Source organism: Xiphias gladius, chromosome 6 (assembly GCF_016859285.1).
Source record: "Xiphias gladius isolate SHS-SW01 ecotype Sanya breed wild chromosome 6, ASM1685928v1, whole genome shotgun sequence".
Taxonomy (NCBI): Eukaryota; Metazoa; Chordata; class Actinopteri; order Istiophoriformes; family Xiphiidae; genus Xiphias; species Xiphias gladius.
Window position 1 is genome coordinate 25,206,932 of NC_053405.1, and position 20,250 is coordinate 25,227,181.

General features: G+C 38.7%; 1 protein-coding gene across 8 annotated transcripts in view; it reads right to left on the reverse strand.

Annotated features, from left to right (window-relative positions):
- The window catches only part of LOC120790469 (LIM domain containing preferred translocation partner in lipoma), a 179,126-nt gene extending 162,701 nt beyond the window's left edge, over window positions 1-16,425 (reverse strand). For 4 of the 8 annotated variants that reach the window (XM_040128011.1, XM_040128012.1, XM_040128010.1 and 1 more), the window contains exons 1-2: window positions 16,197-16,425; window positions 11,984-12,055 (exon numbers count right to left, since the gene is read on the reverse strand). The gene's annotated coding sequence lies outside the window, so the exon portion shown is untranslated. Of the gene's footprint in view, window positions 1-10,613; window positions 10,695-11,983; window positions 12,056-15,619; window positions 15,784-16,196 lie in introns of those variants that run through there. The other 4 variants (XM_040128013.1, XM_040128008.1, XM_040128007.1 and 1 more) reach the window with 3 other exon arrangements.
- Window positions 16,426-20,250: the final 3,825 nt, after the last annotated feature.

Consider the following 20,250-nt stretch of genomic DNA (forward strand, 5'->3'; position numbering starts at 1 on the left):
TACAACATATATTCGAAACGTCCACTACATCTTACAACCCTAATCCTGTTTCAGACTTGATGTACCACACCTGCTGTATTTGTACAGACTCATGGTTTTCCTCTGCAATTATGGATTATTAATGACATTATGGATAAGATCAATTCCAGTTTTACCTCCAAAATAAAGCAGGCGCTAATCTGGCTAAACTGGTTTGTTTACATCCCTGCTGCCCAGTTGAATCTATTTTTGAAGATCTCGCCACATACTTATATCTCAGCAACAGAGTTGCAGAGCGGGCAACGCTATGTATAAAAAGGTCCCATTGAGTTTCTCCTTGGACAATATCAGGTAACCGACAGTTAGACCACTTCTACAGCTTGGATGGAGTAAGTGCAAGTGTAAGACAAGCCTGTATACTAAAAAACATAATCGGAGATGTTAACTACAACTCCCAAGGTGCATTTCAATAGTTTTAGCAAATATGGTTAAATGTTTTTTCACAACTGCAAGGATGACACATTTTAAATTCACTGTCCCTGACTGGCTAATGGCAGCCAAGGCTTATGGGTATTGTATTTTTTTAGTTTTCCTTTAAACATGTAAAGTATCTTAAGTATTTTCACTACACCTTAAGTATTTCACCTGGTTATACAAATGTATGTATTTGTTTTAAACGTTATTTGAAATGGCATTAAAGGGCATACAGAGACAACATCTGCATATGGGATCCATTGCTAATTGTTTGGTTTGCATACATAGATACAAGAAAAGGGAAAACTTGTTTCAACTTGTTGTCAAGATTCAGATTTTTTTCAACACATTTTGGTCACAAATCCATGAGCACTGCACTGGTTTCGGACACATTCAGACAGACACAGCCTAAGACTGTCTCCTTCCTTAATCTCAGTCCTGTGTTCTCTACACAGTAAGTCATTCACACCTGCCCACAGGTTGCCTCCTGTGTAGTTCGTCTTCGGATTTTCCAGTTAGCTCACCTGATTATTCTTGTATGCCTGCTGCAGACTCTAAGTCTGAACATCGACCACTATAACCAAATATGAACTGTTTTATGTCTGCATTTGAGCCCTCCTTCCTGTTTGTCAGTTGACCATATGACCCACCCCAGAGTCCATTGTCGAACAATTCGACATGCGTTCCTGATAAATTTGTGAGGGCTCAGAACTGTCCTGCTGTGAAAATGTGAAACGCTTGAGGGTTCTCTTGTGGACCTTTTGAGCCAATATGTACAATTTCAAAGTGATGTCCCCTTTCATGATACAGTATTTGGAGCCCTTGCACCCTCCTGCACTCAAACTCTTGCACTGATCATGCAAGTGAAAACTGTGAGCGTGGATATCCAGACTAGTCTTTTTAAACTCAACTCTAACCAATGTTCTATTTCAATACAATAAATCATTGTCAATTTATAATTTTGTACTTAATCCAAGTTATAGAGAGCACATCCATGATGCAGAAAATCTCTAGTGAGTTCTGTGATCTTGTTAAAAACATTAAGCTCTGCTGCAACCAGTGTTGCAGTCAATTCAGAGATTATGATCGGTTTAACTTTACTATGATGGTTCAGTTGTCATTTGTGACAGTGTCACAAAGAGGACACTTTCTGAGCACTGTGTTCACCATGCTTCTACTGTATTTACGAATCCCATCAGTAAACACCAAGATTCTCTGCACAGTTGGATACACTTAACCTTTGAGCAATGTATGTACCATCCAGGTGTTGGAATGAAAATATCTCAGCATGACTAACTTGACCAAAATAATTTCGGTATATAATATCATCTCGAGTCTACAGCCATGATAGTCACTCTGCCAGGAGCAGGACTGCTTTGAGCTAAATGCTAATACTGGTGTGCTATCATGTTCACAATGATAATGCTAACATGCTGATGTTAAGCAGGTATACTATTTATCATGCTCGCAATGTTAGTTTGTTAGCTAAGTAACATTTGCAACAGCAACAGATTGCTAACATTTGCTAATTTACAGTAAAAGTATAGCTGAGGCTGATGAGAATGCCATTAGTTTTCCTTTTATTTGGTCATAAATTTGGTCATTACAATTCATCCTGAGGGGACCTTGAATGTATGTACCAAATTTATTGACAATCTATCCAATAGCTGTTGAGAAATTTCACTCAAAACAACAAATGGTGGTGCTAAAGTACAAGTTGGGGGTTTTCCCCACATTTGTTAAGGTACATTATCTGGGGACCATGAATGTTTTGCCAAAACATATTTTCATGGTTATACATCTAATAGTTGTTGACATATTTTAGGCTGGACCAAAATACTGGGCCAACCAAAGACCAGCACTACCATCCATAAGGCCATGCCGCTAGCATGGCTAAAAAACCTTCACATCCATAAAAAAAACACTCTTTATTGTGCAGTAGATGGCAGTAATGACCATAATGCTTCCCAAATTGTAAACAATTCTAATAAATTACTGTTGGCAGCCTTTCAAAAGAGACTAATTCAAAGTATCTCAATACTTCGTTACAAATACTTTTACACTATAAAAGTTTATGTCGCCTATTTTTCTGTGTTCATCAAGAAAACAATCCTTTCTCTACCAACCAACAACATGAACTGAAGGTGGACAGAGCCACGTGAGCTAGATAAGTGCAACTCACTAAAGAAAAACAAACACCCCTCTTTGCCTACCTAGAGAGATAAAGTTACTATATGAGTTATCATCTCATCCCTAAGTGTAGTAGAACAAATGCCTGAGGCTTACTTCTCAATGCTTTTATCATTAGCAGAAAAACTGTAAATATTGCACAGACTTGAGCTCTGGGCTAACCATTGCAATCCCTGAAAAGGTGGCAAAACACATCTAGGACTTTGGTTTGTATGTTTCTTCCTAATTCAATGCTTCTACAACCAATGAAAGTTGGGTCAGAGGAGGGATTTAAGAGATTAGGAATGCATCTAATGTACAGGATCTGTCTGATATTAACACAAGTGACCTCAAACCTGACACGTAAGGTCCCTCTCACCCTCAGCTTAAACCCCACAGATCACAACCTAAAAAAGCAGGCAGGGAGCTCAAACGACAAGCAAGCCATGTATGGTGTACAGGCTGTGTGTCAATACTGAGGGTGGCTGCACTATTGTACGTGATCCACAATGCACGCTACATCATATTAAATTGGATAATCCATTAAGGAAGCAGATTCTGAAGCAACTCACTAAGACCCAGACCACAACCTTTAACCTTCCTATGTATTATATCTAACATGAGAATAGTGCAAGTAAATGCACATGTGGAGAAACAAAGAAGCTTTTCTCTTTATGCTTTGACAAACCAACAGTATAACAGTATGTGGAAGTCCCCTTGACCTCTTCGTATATACTTATAATAGCATTAGCAATGCTTTAAAGTATGCATCTTACTGCATTAGTGCATTAACAGCACCATAAATAAATGGTTTCCATTTAGCTAAGCCTCGGCTTTTTATTTTAGTTTGTTTGGTTCTACAGTGTATCCTGCTCAGAATCCAATATAGGTTAATCAGTATGATTGACATCATAGACATAACGGGAGAAAGAATTCACATTGAGGTGAGTCTTCCACAACAAACATGACCTGTCAGCACTCTATGCATACTATGTGCTGGCATGAAAAAGTTTGGGCATCCCTGGTTAAAATTTATGTTACTCTGAATAGTTAAGCGTTTAAAACATGGCCTGCTTTCCAAAAGGCATGAAGTTAAAGATGACACATTTCTTTACTGGCAAGAATACTTCATTTCCATCCTTTATAGTTTCAAAATAACATTAAAGGAAAAGGGCCCAAAACAAAAGTTTGGGCATCCTGCATGGTCAGTGCTTAGTAACACCCCCTTGTAAACACTTTTTGTAGCAGCTAGGAGTCTTTCAATTCTTGTTTGGGGGACTTTTGCCCACTCCACCTGCAAAAGGTTTCTTGTTCTGTGAGATTCTTGGGCCGGCTTGCATTCACTGCTCTTTTGAGGTCTATCCACAGATTTTTGATGATGTTTAGGTCAGGGGACTGTGAGGTCAATGGCAAAACCTTCAGCTTGTGCCTCTTGAGGCAGTCCATTGTGGAATTTTAGGTGGTTTTAGGACCATAACCCTGTTGTGGAGACCACTCTCTTTTCATCTTCAGCTTTTTTATAGACCGTATGATGTTTGCTCCCAGAATTTCCTGGTATTCAATTGAATCCATTCTTCCCTCTACCAGTGAAATGCTCCCCCTGCCACTCCTTTCCTTTTTTTCCCCATTATAAAATTGTAAAAAACAAAAATATTACACTAATCTTGCTTAAAATGTTGAAATCAATGTTTCAACTTTAACTTTATGCCAGTAACAGAAATATTGACCAGTGATGCCCACACTTTTTCATGCCACTGTAAAAATCAGACGTTGCCTTGAATTATGGATGCATTGAGGGGCACGTGTGAGGTTATGTGTGAAGACTCAGTCCCAGGTGTAACACTGCCAGAACAGACACTGATTTCAGCCAAGAGAATGATTTGGGTCAGTAGGTAATTGCAAACCTAGACCACAGGGGACATGTTGGCAATTAATCCTGCCAATGAGCCACGTGAAATTTGCACATTTACAGTGTGCCAGTAGATTAATAAATGCAGCTCTTTTAACATAGCTCTTTCAAAAACTGATAGGGTCAAATTTCTGCAGCTGACATCAGCAACTCACAGTTAAAATTACACCATAAGATTATGTCAGAAAAAAAAGTATTGTGTCTGATGTAGTGGAAAATCAGAATTCTTCCCACTCAATTTAGCTAAACATTTACCTAAAATCTAAACATCACAAACAATAGCACAAAGCTCTAAAAACTTACATTATCAGCTTCTCCAAAACTGATACCCTGGAACATCAGATTCTACTGACCACTTAACACTTTTTATCTGTCAGAAGCATCCCAAGCCTACCTTTCCTTCTCTTCTCTTAATCAAGATCAAGGGAAACCCATGCCAGGGTAAAAGGTAAAATCAAAAGGGGTGTAAAATTACTCCAGAAGGCAAATAGCACCAGCTTTAAAGACTCATTTACATTCCCCTTTTAACCCATAACACTTTCTTGGTAATAGCTGATATCCTATTATAGCTCTGCATAATAATTTACAGTCTCAATTATCTGAAAGAGTGCTTTGTAATGTGAACATTTCGTATGCATCATGACGACTTTTAAAAACTAAAGGATACTGCCATGAGTTTTTCTTTAGTCGAGAAACTAAAAACAAGTCTAGTATTTATCAAACCAGGTAGAAGAAAAAGAGATATGAGAAGATTTAGTTTAAATTAAATTTAAGAGGCTTCCTTTAAATTGATATTTAATGACCTTTGCACCATAAATACACATTCATTGATTGGTTTCACTACTTTTTATTGATATTCAAAAGTAAAAAAAATACCGACCATTTCCACTGACTTCCCTCAACCTTTTGTCATTCTAATCTGTATGTAGTTTGCAGTTTACTGTGTACTGTATTTTTTGGCACATTCTTAATGGCCCTGTGTTTTGCCAACAACATGCTTCAGTAATTTGACCGTCTTTAGAGGCTGGCATCTGTCACTGCATGCCAGGCATGTGTATCAGTCACATTGTGTAGAGTGTCCCATTAGCCTCAAGCTTCTGCATAATCTGAGATTAATCATTTAGTGGCATCTGATCCTAAATGATAGGGGCACAGAGAAAATGTCACTTCTGGCACACAATCACTCCACTGTCTAGAATTGTTACCATTATGACAGTGTTAAAGATTACTGCTGTTTACCCGTAATGAAAGTGTTGACGAACACCAAAGTAAGAAGTAAGAAATTTTCTCCGAGCAGAATGTGAAAAATGATGGGGAGCACAAGGAATACCTAAGGGTGTAATCAGACCAAATGCCAAGTAAAATGTCTTTTCAAAAGCAGGAACTTTCCAGAGAATCCAGAAACCTTTTCAGGAACTCAGAAACTTTACCATCATTTTATTAGCAAAAAATAAGATCTATTTTTAGGATTCAGGGCCATGGTTTCTGAAACCAAAAAAGTACCTACTCCTGAGATAGTACCATCAGAGATCGCAGGAACTATCAGAAATGACAAACAATGAAAATGAACTAATATTAAGACTAGACATGGGAATTCTGAGAAAGAGGTTAGGGGATAAAGACAGGAAAGAACATGCGAGGGACACAAAACTGAAACTTTATCTATTAATTGATGCGTTTCAGCGACATTGGCCACAAAAGCAGAAAGAAATATCCACAAAAATACCCTGAAAGTTTCAGCAGATCATCACTAATCTGTTGAAAGATGTATTTCATTTTGCCTGTTCTTCATTCAAAAAATAAGATCACCAAGTCTACAAAGTTGCTGTTGCTGTTTAAGAGCTTTCTAAATGTGTCAAAGATGTTGGAGACTTGGGTTTTTCTAATACGTAATCATCAATGAGATTATGTATAACATGCAATCAGTCTTTTTTAAACAAAATCCATCAATATCTGACTGATTATAATAGGGAAGAAGATTATTCAGATTAACTAAATTTACTTCATTTTTTTTTATATAGGGTTTTCAAATTGATAATTCATTTTTAAAGAGCTGAAATGTTTTCAGTCAGCGGGTCCATATTTGGCTATAGTACAAGGACACTAATTTATCCACCTTAATGCACAAACTGTAAATGTTCTTGGGATGTCTATACAGCTGCTATGAAACTATGAAATCCTATTTTAACTGATTAGTAACCTAGTATATGTAAACTAATTTGTAATTTAGTATATTAGTAAATTTGACATTAGCCTAACTGAAGACACAAATTGAGGAAAAATTCAAACTTGAACTTGAGAGATTTTATCACAAAAAACGGCCACAGGCCTTAGGAACTAAAAGCCAGAACTACACAGTCTACTGGCAGTGATATGAGACCTTTCCGGAGGGAAATCTGGGCTCTACAACAAGAATGAAAACTTTCCTGAAATGAAAATGCAAAAGATACTTCATTCTTATGAAATAAAAAAACTGAATTCTTCAGTTATGATATAAAGTGTCTGGTGGAGGCTGTTGACAACTCATCACAAATCTGACAACATCCCAACCATGAAAGATGGTCATGACACCATGCAAAGGGTGTGGGTCCTTTTTTTGTATCAGGAAAGGGAACAATAAATGCAGGCTAAGTCTTGCGAAGAGCCTCCTTCAAAGTGCTGAAGACATTAAACTGAGGTGATGATTTATGTTCAAACATAATAATGGCCACGAGCATGCAGCCAAATCAACACTAAGATGAGGGACCCAGCCAAAGCCTTGAAACATATTGTAAAATAATGTGTCTGAGATTGTGGTTTATTGACTCACCCTGTCCAGCTTTACTGGGTAAGAGAAAAAAAAAAATCAATTTGGACTGGGAGAAAAATCCCAAAATCGACATGTGCCAAGCAGATACTGACATGTATTCCAAAGCTCTAATAATTGTATCCATCAGTTCTCTCAATGTTGGTGCCACTATGGCAATTTTGCCCTGAGGAGGAGACTTCAGTTTACACATTTACATAGAATCTCAGAGTTCAATCTGCACTCTACAACTCTCAATGGTAAAAAAAAAAAAAATTAAAAAAAAGCTGTTTAGAAGGCATCATTAGTTGGAGAGTAATCAAGAGTTAAACACAAAACAGACAGTAATCAAACCCTTAAAGTGATTCTCCTTAATAAGAAAGATAATCTCTTCCACTTTAGCTTGATTCTCCTCAGCTCAGTTGGATCCTCAGTGTAATTGCTCTTGTTAATCATGCCTTAATTTGTTGACGAGATTCATTTGGAAGACTTGTCTTGAAAACATGCAATCTCTCCCAATCTGGGGGATGCCAGCATCTTGAAATTAAGGACAGCAAAGCAGAGTGAGACAAGATTTAAGTCATGTTAAGAGTGTTGGAGATGTCACCAGAGACTGATGTAACCCTATGATCAGTGTCTGTCACTGCTCATTAAACTGGTATCGGCACTGAACTATCTCAAAATATTCTTGTTGAGAAAGTAAGAAAGCGCTCACTAGTACATTCTTGTTACTGTGGTTGTAAAGAAAACTGGAAGTCAACCACAGTAATTTTAATAAATTAGTCTGGTCATAGATCATTATATATTCTTATAGACAATTGTATTAGCTTTGATGGCTACTCTAAAATAATTAGGCCATTAAAGCACCGTATTTGTAAATGTCTTCCCCTTTTTTTTTTTGTTGTAACTGTCAATTCTGAAAAAACTCCTCTTCACAAAATCAACTAATTTTATCCCCAGCAAAGCTACTTTAAATCGTGCACGTTCTGGGGCACGGCTTTCTGGCACATTGCTTTAAAGCGAGACTATTTCAATTTTGCTGAACAGTGGTCACTTTGGCCAAAAGTGACAACTGTATAAACAAGAACATCGTGTAACAGTAACACAAGAAGAGTAGTATCATAAAGACAATTGAAATTACTCTGTAAAGTCAGTTACACACCACTGTCTTCCTAAACTTACAACCATTATACACCATAAGTTAATAGTCATATAAGTATCACATAAGACTGTCGCAGCAAAACCTCTGAGTGTTCAAGGCCATTGCCTATGGGTTCATCTTTTCAAGTTTCAGAACAAAAATATGAATTCCTTCCTGTAAAAGTTACACCGTTTCACTTTAACGTCAATGGACACTAAAATATCCCCCCAAAAGCTCCCAAGCTCTCCAATGAGGCATGTCAGACCACAGGACTAAGGGCTCTCTTTTTGTGTGGGTGCAGGGCGTGGAATGCAGTGTCACACCAACGAACTGGTGCACTGAGGTAATTTCAAGTTAAACTGCAGCAGCAATTTAACCTGAAATGAGTGGTGACATCAGTCCAGTGGCGCACTGCAATCTTGGTGCCACGAATGAGTGCATCTTCCACAGTCCGCCACTCACCTGCTCAGAGCAGGTCGACAGCTCAGCAAGCTTTTGTTTTAATAATATCTTGGTCACTCTATTCAGTGGAGGCACACCCATATACATCTCCCTGAAATCACACAGATCATGTTTTTTTCATCTTTTCAATTTTACTCTATATTTTTCAACCAGTTGACACGTGATCATACCAACAAAAAAGTTTTATTCCAATTATGGCATCAGTGCCAGCAAGGCAGAGTAAAGATTACTAAGTGATTATTAACAGTTATGTAATCCAAGACAGTTGGTAGCCTATACTGACAGCCTTTCCTTTACTCTGGTGCCTCTCTTTACAGACATCTTAAGGCAGCAGGTATCCCCAGAGGTATGTTCCCTCTGCAGTCTCTAACTGCAGGGATGTTACACACTCACAATCCACAATTATGCACAGCAGAGCCACTGTGACTGTAATGATCAACATGTGATAGAGATTGTTTGGGTTAAATACTGTATTCGTGTTCCGAGAAACAAAATAGTGCTGCATTAAAAATCCTACTTTACTCTTGGATCATACTATGCACAGAAAACATGGGATGCTCAACATGTCCAGAAACGTGAATTCAACTTAAAAAGGGACATCGTATGCCACTGTCGGGACCAAAGTGATGGACTGACTTAATGACAGACCAAATGACACTACCATTAATGAGCTTAGCCCAAAATGTACGTAAGATTGATTTAAAGCAATGCTTTTCTTATACAGTTAATGGTGCATCCATGGCCATCTGATTAGCGAGTACTTGTTTACTTGCTGTCCACTCATGACTTAGGTTTTTGGTGAGAATCGGTCAGTCATATGAAAACTATAGAGAAAACAGGGTCATGCATGGCTCAAAATATGTTCGATGCATCATTTCATGAACAAATAAATAGCTCAATAAAACTTGATGAAAAACACAACAATTGACACAGGCAATCATTCACCTCTTCCCTCCGCTTTTGTAGGAAAAAACTGCCAGGCATTGCCACTAAATGTCAGAAGTGTAAAAGTAAGAGCCAGGAGGAAGGTCAGACCTGTTAAGGTTTAGCCACCAGTTAGAGTGGATGTTTGCAAACCCAGAATTCTTCAATGACCTGAGCTGGCCCCACACACACACACCCAGACACACACGAGATATCCAGGAAAACATACAAGGCTATTTAACAATTTCTATCCTAAAATATCTATTCAGGTTTGTCAGACACAACATATTTTTGCGCTTCTCACCTTCTTCTCTAACCTCCTCATATTACTGACAGGCAGTTTTATACAAGGTCAGTCTCATGGTCAAAAAAATTCTGCAGTGTTGAGTTAGTCCCAACTTTTGAAAAACTTTCCCAAAATATCTGGTGAGCTGGTGAACAGTCAAGATTAAATTCCCTGGCTATTCCGTACTTGCAGAGATGCATGGGAACATTGCGTGTTGGTGGTGTTTCTGATGCAAGGAAATAGCAATGACATCTCTGAAACGTTCAATCAAGCAGCCTATACATACACAGTTTTGGACAATGCAAAAAAGACATGGGCAAATTAATCATTTTAGCTTCTTTTAACTCATTATTTATATTATTTTATATTATATTATAGCTATTTTGACAATAACAAATTGCATTCTCTCACCGCATATATACACACACATGCTATCATAAAACTAAAATAAAACAACAAAAATTGAGCACAGAATGATACTCACAGTTTCTCTTTAGATCACTGAAGCACAGAAAACTGCTAGCTTCACTAAATAGCAGTCACTGGAAAGGCTCCTTTCACCCCTAGAAAGCCTTATGCAGCTGAAATGACTCACATCCCCTCTTCCAACCTCTGTCAACCATCATGAGGAGGTAAACATTTCCAAATATGGAGAAAATATGAAGACAGTATTGAGGGCAATATCAGTTTGGTTTGCTTTCAGCTTGGAATGCCATACTCTGTGAGCCAGAGTCACTCGGCAGAGCCAGTTCTGTGGTGCATACCTTTCACCAGGAATAATAATGATGATTGTAGAGAACTTCTCACAATCAGTTTGAGTTCGGTCTGACCTAAGATGGATAACACTTTGTGCCTTTTTTAATAAGTAAATAGTAAAAATATAGAGAGGAGAAGATGCGTTATTATAAAACTGTAAATGGGAATCTCAACAAATAGCAAAAAATGCAGGGAAATATTCAAGACACAATTTACTTTTTTTGTTCATCAGGCGACCCAGGCCAGATTAGAAGGTAAAGATAGTCCATTTACTGTGAGAAGCTGTCTTGTCACACGGATTGTCTTCAAGTGATTAAGAAGGTATAATTAAAGTCTGATTACTCCCATGAGTGCCATAGGTCAGCGGAGATCAAGGTAATATAACAGCCGCTAAGAGAGAACATTGCACCGCCCTGTGGAGCAACTTGGCGTGAAAGTGTTCGTTTCCTCAAACAGCACAACAGAATTCCATTCATCAAATTCCCAAAGGAACAGAGAGCATTCAGGGAACTGAAAGCCAAACTCCAAAATAAGTAACCATTGCATGTTTGGAAGCATATTAGAAGAGACAATGAACATTACTAGGTGAAAAGAAGAAGCAGCCGTGGACAACGTGTGCATTTTTACAATGAGCTAAACCACATTGTATGCACACAGTGAGCCAGTGGAGATACATGATGACAGCACATTCACAAGCTGCATGTGTATCCAGTTATTGCGTCTGTTGCAGGTCAGTTCAGGGCAACCTCATCAGATTGGTATCAAATACTATATTAGCCATATTACAAAACACAGTGTGGCAATCTAACAAACAAAACCAGATCTGAGCAGTAAGTCAGCCATAAGCATTGAGGCCTGCAGTTTGAATCTGGCCTAAAAGAAAGGTGATATTACACCTGCTGTGCAAATGCTCGGCAAGATATTACAGCAATAAGAAGGTAATAGGAACTCTCACTGAGATACACCGTGCAACACAATGATTTACCTACAAGTACCCACAGACATGAACGCACAAAAGCGGACAAAAAAAAAAAATAGGACCACACACAGTATACAAAAAATTAAAATACATCAAAAGTGCAGCAAAAGCTACCTTACCTTTTCTCCTCTCTGGATGTAAAGGATTTCTTGAAAGTTGTTAAAGTGATGCCCTTTACTGTATGTTGAAATCTGTTGAGATTGAGAAATAAGGACTGAGTATCTGTATTACTCAAATGGCTTACATAAATGTAATATTGCTGTGCATGGACAGACCAACACCGAAGTGGGTACTGTCAATTTTTTAATCTGACTGTGTCGTTCATCAGTGGAAGGATGAGCAGGCTCATATAAATCCTGTATGAACCTGAGTGTAAGTTGTCCTTTTAAATTTGAGTCTGCCATTTTTACTACCAGGAACCTGTCACACTGTTGGAGTAATACTTTACTGCAAAGACAGTCCAGGCAAAACAATGCTGACAAGTGACACTACAGAATATATTTCACCATATTGTGTCGATTATATAGTGAAGAGAGCTAACAGAATAAAATAACATTTGACATGAAGGTACCTCTCAAAAACAGGACAAATTGCTCAAATATTGCAGTGTAAGTCATAGCAACGATCTATTACTTAGTAAATGTTCAACAATTATTTTATCTTTTCATCCCTCAGTTAAATTTAACAACAACTTTTTGAGACCTCTCTACCTCTTTTGTATCTTAGGATAATAGCAGCAGTCATGGAATTATCAAGAATAACATTATTCAAGTAAGTATCAACCTACTATCGTGTTTATCATTTAATTATTGATATCAATATAAAAAAATACTATGCAAAATTTTAACAGATACAAACTTTTGCCTAATGTGGGTATCGTGATCTTGTAACACTTGTGATCATAAATATCAGTCGATGGGGAAAAAAAACAGTGATGATTGCATGTCTTTGCTCTACAGAATACAGATAGATACTGATATAGTTTATGGCTTTAACTACTGATTATTTTATTATCTGCTTAATGTATTACGAACATGCCTTTCACAAGTTTTAAAAGCCCAACATAACATCTTCACTGCTTCCTAGCAAATCCTCACATTTGAGAAGGTGTAGTATTAAAATGTCTGGTATTTTCTAATTTATAAATTAAGCAAATGATTAATCAATTAATTGCTGAGCTGTTTCAGTGTTGTTTAGTTCAGTGGTAGTAATTTAGTTTGGTTTTTGTCTTAGATCGTTAATATACTTGATCAAGTTTGTGTCTGATAATTATGTCATACTGTTTGATAATCTGATTTGCACAATAACTAGATGACGATGCACCTATCATGGGCTGGTAAAAGTACAGGAATGCAGTGTACTGTATGAGACAGCACTCTGGTAGGTGGCTTCAGACGTTTTAAGAAACATGATGTATACCACTATCTAGTGCCATAAACCTGCAAACAAATTGCCCTAACATAAGATTATACTACTTTTCAATTGTACGTTGTTTTTTTTTAACTGCACAACAGAGAGCGGTAACGCAGCAGGCTAGTGGAAGGAAACAAGCTGCGTACTTAGTAGCTGTAAGTAAAGCAGTTAGCATAAAACTAGAGGAAGGAGTCTGAGAAGTGGCAAAATCATGTTAATTCAATCCATGTACTCCTGTACTTTGAGGAAGTACAAGTTGCAGGGTGCAGTGAGTGTAAGTATAAGGAACGGCTCCTATCGCGTATCAACCATTCGGTAGATATTTTAAGTACTCACAAAAAAAGTCCCTCAGGAATATGCTGCAGTTTTAACGGTGTCCTGTAGGAATTATACACGTATTGTGCAGGACGACACGTTTTTACATATGTGTAGTTCTGTAAAAACCAGTTTACCAAATGTCACCACTACCTGAGAGCAGAGCAGAAATATTAAGCGGGCACTGACATGTCAATGCTAGGCCCTCTGTGTTTAGTTAGACCATAGTTTGGTTGGTTTGATTGTGTCATTATTTGTTCAAAAGAACATATACTTTTTTTGTCTTCCTCTTACGTAATTAATAATTATATAACATTTTTCTGTGGCTGTGTGTTCTTTGACTCTATAACATTATAAAATATTATTGGTATGTTGCATTCAAGAATCATAGATCAGTCACTGGGATTTTGACCTCCCACGCTAACATTAAACACTGCACTGTCAGTGGAGAAATAAAGCAACAGTACGACTGCCTGTGAAACATGCAGGTGTGGTATTGGGGTTTTACCTGGTTAGCCAGCTCGAAATGATTCTAACTTGGTACCTAGCCCCAGTTTTGTGCCTGTCGTGCATTACTAATGAGTCTCAGAACTAAGCCTCCAATTTCCCAAAAATAAATACCCAGTCATCTTTGAAAAACCCACAAGGTCGTTTAACGTTTCCCACAGTTCTGAAGGTATAGTAATTCTAAAACCCTCAAAGACTCTTCTAACCCTCTGGATGAAAAAAAATATACCATCTGCTGCACAATAAAAAGATTGTAACCCATTTCTGAAGTTGGAAGTTGCTTGGATGCTTAGGTCTGTGAATCAAATGTAATGTTAATCCATGAAAAGCAAAAACACAGTGGGTCTTGCCTTAATTTTTGGTAGACCACAATTACCATATATCATGGAGGTGCATGCTAGCTTCTGATTGCGGTAACACTCACACGGGTGACACTTTCTGAAAGCCCACAGAGTTGACATCACGCTCTATTCTAAAACCATGCATTTTAAACCTGGGAAACTGCTGCTCTTCCTTTTAGAAGAGGACATCCTCATTAAAATATACCATGAAACACAAACAGGAGAATAACTTGACTAAACCTACCAGTGGGGCCCAGGGCTCAAAGGCAATCCCGGCACTCAGCTTTTAACTTTAACATCATCAGCGCTGTCAAACGAGTCCTTTTTAACCAGAGATTTTAAAGACAGTTCCATTTAATGTTGCCTGAGTAAAAAATGTGTCGGAGCGATGCAGATGTATGCGGTTTGATGGCAGCCCTCTCAAAGGACCTTGGTGTTATTGATTTGAAATTCACATCTAAGTCAAAGTTTGGATTTAGTCTTTCAAAGAGGAAAACAAAACTTGTTTTTAGCGTTTGCTACGTTTTATGGCAGATCAATATCTTTAGTCTGGACCAAGGTTCTTTTTTCTCTCACAAAGACGAAGACACCAATGTCAAAGCGGTTTCCATGGGTCCAAGGGTCTGTTCAGGCTTGTTGACATGCAGGTACATGAAAATGACAATGATATGAAATGAAAATGATAACATCTGGACCTGCATTAGCCCTAAAGTTTGTCTTGTCAGCTTCAAAGAAATTACTTAAGTAATCAGCAAGACAAGTGAAATGTCAATTGCGAAGGCTTTTAATAAGAACTCAAACTTTGACTGGGGCCAAGTTTTGGCCGGTTAGTGCATTTTTGTGTCACAAATCAAGGCAGTGTTGGTTTCTCGCTTTGTTTTTTTTCATCCAAACCAAGGTTCATAGTATACTTTAGGCCTGCACTGTAATATTAGTCTACTCCTTTAAGACTGATAGCAGGGCCTAATGTTACTGCGCTTTGCAATGGTGCTGCCTCCCCAAACGTATACGTGTATGTACAATGAATGATACTGTCATTTATAACGTGGAATGAATACAGGGCTCACAAGAACGGACCATGGACCACAGTTTTCTGTCGCTTAACAATACAAACGGTCATCAAAACTACTTAAACAACGTGGCGAATCTGTGCTGCCGTAAACAAGTGCGGCCACTCACACTCATCTTGCGGGGATAGTTTCTTCAACGCCCAAACTAGCAAAGTTACTTAGCCGCCAATTACGCCTTTAACGGAACACTGTGGTAAATAGGCGCTTATGAGACTGCTAAAGAAAAATTCGGCGACATATTTCTCAGCAGACAGGGGCTTCTCATGTTTCTCCGGTGACAGTCTGTCTTCCGCATTGCTCAGCAGCGGACCACTTGGCTAAAAACAGAAACACCAGAGACGCCCAGGGTCCCGTTTTGGCGAAACTTCACGTTCACAATGTCTTTTATTTTCAACGCATGACCGAGCCTAGCTCGGCGCTAGCTAGCGACAAGATGGTTTTGTTAGTATCCCCATGTAACTTTAGTACCAGCCAAGGGCTACCGTGTTGAGTCCACGCCCTCATTGTGAACTCCGTCCGAGCTACAGTAAAAAATCATATTATAGCCTAACAAGGCCGAACAAATTGAAGACGAGCCACTCCAACACTGAGATACCAGTCATAGCTAACAATACACCAGTTTCAACACGGCCGATAGTCGCAGAGATATCTAAAGCGTTGGGCGAGTGCTCGATAGTTTCGCTTACCTCGCTTTCTAGGAAATACAACAGAGGTTCAAATCCCACCAAAAAGTGAAACTTCTTGATCCAAAAAATTCTGGGAGAGTTGTAGGGCGGTGACGTCACGCTCTGAAATTCCAGCCGCCTCAGTCAGTTCAGAGGTTTGCCCATGTAAGGCAGCAGGCCAGCGGTGTCAGCAAGCCAAAACATGACGGCCCTCCGCGGCGGAGGGACCGCTCCGGCGCCCGCTCTTCGCCCAGGGAGGGATGTATGTGGAGGCAAAAGATGGCCAGAAGAATGTATAGAGGCTCGCGGTGTCACCCCCTGTTTTTTTTTTTTTTTTGGGGGGGGGGGGTCAAACCTTTCGGTGCTCATCAGCCAACGTGAAACGTATTGACGGAAACATATCAAAAAGTTATACACTTTCCCCCCCCCGCCCGCCCGTGCGATATTGTACAGAGGGAGGAAAACGTTCACACAAATGACACACAAAAGGCTTGCAATATAGTGTATTACAACTTCATCTCAAATTCACAAATGATCTTAGAGATTAGTCAACACCTCCCTGCCCCTGTCAACAGTGAAACGTTGCAAGAGTCACGCCGCATATTGCACTGCAATACATTTTATAGGTGTTCCTGCTGTGCGCACCAGTGTCCCCAGTGCCATGTAAGGACTTTTATTTTTTAGGGCTATTATGTTAAGTCAGAGCAGTTGATTTTTGTCGTGTGGTATGCTATATTTGTTCGACCTGTGTCATAAGCTTTAGTAGTATGAGGCTATTTTATTAAAAAAAAAAAAAAAATGAGTGGAATCTTTCTAGGTACCCTGCAAAAAAAAAAAAAAAAACCCAAACAAAACACAGGCTCCAATCACAATAACTGAACAAATGGCTTTGAAATGGCAAGGTACTGGTTAAAAAGGAAGCTGAGCATGAGTATTAACATAGAGCGTTCATCCAGTGAAGTGAGAAACGGCACATGCCGTAGTTTGATGAGATTGAAATTCAAACACTGCCTTGCATGCTGCATGCATCTCCCATGCACTGTCTGTCTTCTGGAACCACGAGAAAGAATGAGTGTGCTCGTCAGTGTCTGTGACTCCTTTATTAACTGCAATCTGCAGTGACTAGAGAGTTGTGTTTGTGATAAATATTTGTGAAATATATTGAAATATTGCTTGCCATAGACCCCAAGCATGGAATTTAATAACAGACAGTAAGAATGAAGTTGTATGCTTCAATGCCTACAGTGCCACTGGTAATGTAAACAAGAGGTTAGTCATTTCTGGCTGTGAACTGCCTGTGTACCTGTCAAATAGCAATGAGACAAAATGTCAACCTAGACAAGTGGTCAGATGTGATTCATGTATTCCTTTGGTTTGTTTTATTTGTTTCAGTCATAGCCTTTCACCCTCTAGTTATGGTTTGCAAGCTTTGCTTTGCATGCGTGCATGCACTGCATGTGTGAAAAAGGCCTTAGTGCTTGTACTGCTGCTATTACAGAGTCAACAATTTGTGTAAAGCTTTCCATACTTCATGGTTTCTGCGATAAGTGTCAAGAAAAGTGCATGTCATTTCTATTGGAATGACTAATACTGTATGAGCTGAAAGGTTCAGACAGCCAAAGACGGCCAATGCCTTTGTTTTTCGACTGTCCACGAGTGTTTGGACAGGAACACTTTGGTACATTAAGGGGTTGAACAGCAGATAGTTGGCTTTGATTAAGGCATTGATAGATAAGGTGGATGAACACATTCTTGGATCAGTGTTAGTCACCCACAGACCGACTAACAAATATAAGTACTTATATCACACCAGTTTGTAACCATCGTATCCCAGCAACGGTTTACACTGACATGAATACAATAATAACTTTTAACAGACTAATTCTATACAGTGTGCACTATGTGTACTTACAGATCTTTGTCACAGCAGACAGTTTGACTTTTCATATTAAGAAAAGCAACGGTGTTATTTAAAACATTAACAATGACTCCACCATGACAGTGTGACAGTGTGACAGTGAGTCAGCATGCACAATACCAGAACCCTGAAACTGAAGCTGTACAAGCGACTGTCATTCATTTTATTATTGTGCTTTTTTGGCTGTGACATGTCAGACTGCCCTCTGTGAAAAAGGCATTTTGTGAAAATGTTCTGTCTTTTAAGTTAGTATACAAAAAATTAACTTTACTATTTTATACTAATATAGAATGTTACCATATGTGTGATAGTTACACTTCCTGAAGAGAAAGAAAAATCTATTTTACAAAGATTTAAAACTGCATTTATATGTTTTTTTTTTCCTTTGGCCATTTCAGGGCTGCGTAAAAGCTGAAAACAGAAAACTGACATATTATCACTTTATAAAGTTGATATGGTGAACGGAGCCACGTTAGCCTTTATTTGGAGTCGTGTTTATGGTCAAATGATAATTGCAAGTCCAACATTCACTCTCCTTTTAGTACTGTTCTTTTTTTTTCTTTTTTTTTTTTTTAGCTGCTAAATGCTCCACAATGTGCACCAGCTAACCTCCAACTTTGTTTGTTTGCCATTTGGTGCTGTGCAGGAAGTGTACAGTCAGTTTACCAGGGTCTTTTCAGGTCTGACTGAACCAAAACAATAAAGCTGCCGGCCACAAAACCAAAACAAAGAGCCATAAGTTGCTAAAATGCTCTGCAGTGCTGAGGGGAACTGCAGGGTTCGGTGTTACAAGCGAGCCCTTTCATATTACAAAGAGTCATCTGACCCATTGTTAATTTAAAAGTATTGATTAGTGAAGCTTTAATACTTTGTGTGGATGTTTCTTCTGCAAAATCCCAACCACCACAATCACAGTATCTTCTCATTTTTGCAGTTGTCAGTGGCTCCTCCATTTCCTATGTGGTATGAATTACTGGGCAGTGGTGCACATCAGCGGCCGTTGTTAGTGTGGATACCTTTTTTCACCTGACACCTCCAGTATGAACACGCTGCTTTCTTCCTCATAATTAGCATGCAGTGTGAAATTGGTACACAAGGGGTTCACAAGCAGGAAAGGCACAAGTGTAATTTGTGACATTATTGATGACTCTGTTCCATACACATGTTCCACATAAACCATGTCGGTACCTTTTGTTACTATATAATTAAAGTTATTAATGACACCTGTGCTTTGCCTGCTGTGACATTTCAAGCTGTCTGCTGTGGAAAAGACCTACAGCGACAGCTATCTTAATTTTGACGTTGACAATTTTGGTGAAATATTTTATGAAATACTATTCATTCGCACAATAGCTCAACATATTCTAGTTCATAAGGAGTGACTACTCATTATCCCCGGCTTCACCTGAACTTGGAGTTGTTCTGCCGCTTTCTCGTTTCTCAGAGCTCAAATGTTTCCGATGTCTGATATGTCGCAAGTCACGGTCATACGTCCAACAAAGCTCTCGCTTCATGTGGGCTTTGCCTGGCCTTACTGAGCTCTGCCATGCAAACTAGACGATTACTTTACACGTTTGTGATTGCATGCAAATATGATAACTGCTTTTTCACCTCTGATTTTGTTCTCACAGCTTTGTCGCAGTGTTGGCCATCATAATACTGACATTGTGTGTCTGCTGTACTTCTACATGCCAATATATTAAGATACAGTTGATCTTATTTTCTATAAAAACGGGTCTAATGGGATGATTGACACAATTAATAATTGGCTTCTATGAGCTGGTGAAATGAAAGAAATTAAGAAATTAGAGCTCTGTCATTCTTTTTAGAGGCCATATGCAAACAAAATCATTCTCTCTGAGCCCTATCTTTTCACCGATAATTCTTACTTTACTGCGACTGATTACATTGTGCTCCAAGCTGTGAATATACTTTTTTTTCTCCACTGTGCATGAAGAAAGCATAAACAGTACTTGCAGATTGAGCACGCTGATAAAAAGCAAACGATTCGAGCTATTTTAGTGTCTTACCCATGCGTCCCCTCATCTCGAAGTTCCAGGGCACACTGAAAAAGGTAATCTCATTTGTAATGTGTGACAGCTTATTTGCAAGTGTGTACACTGGCAATTTTTTAATGGGCCCGCCAGTGATTCTTCT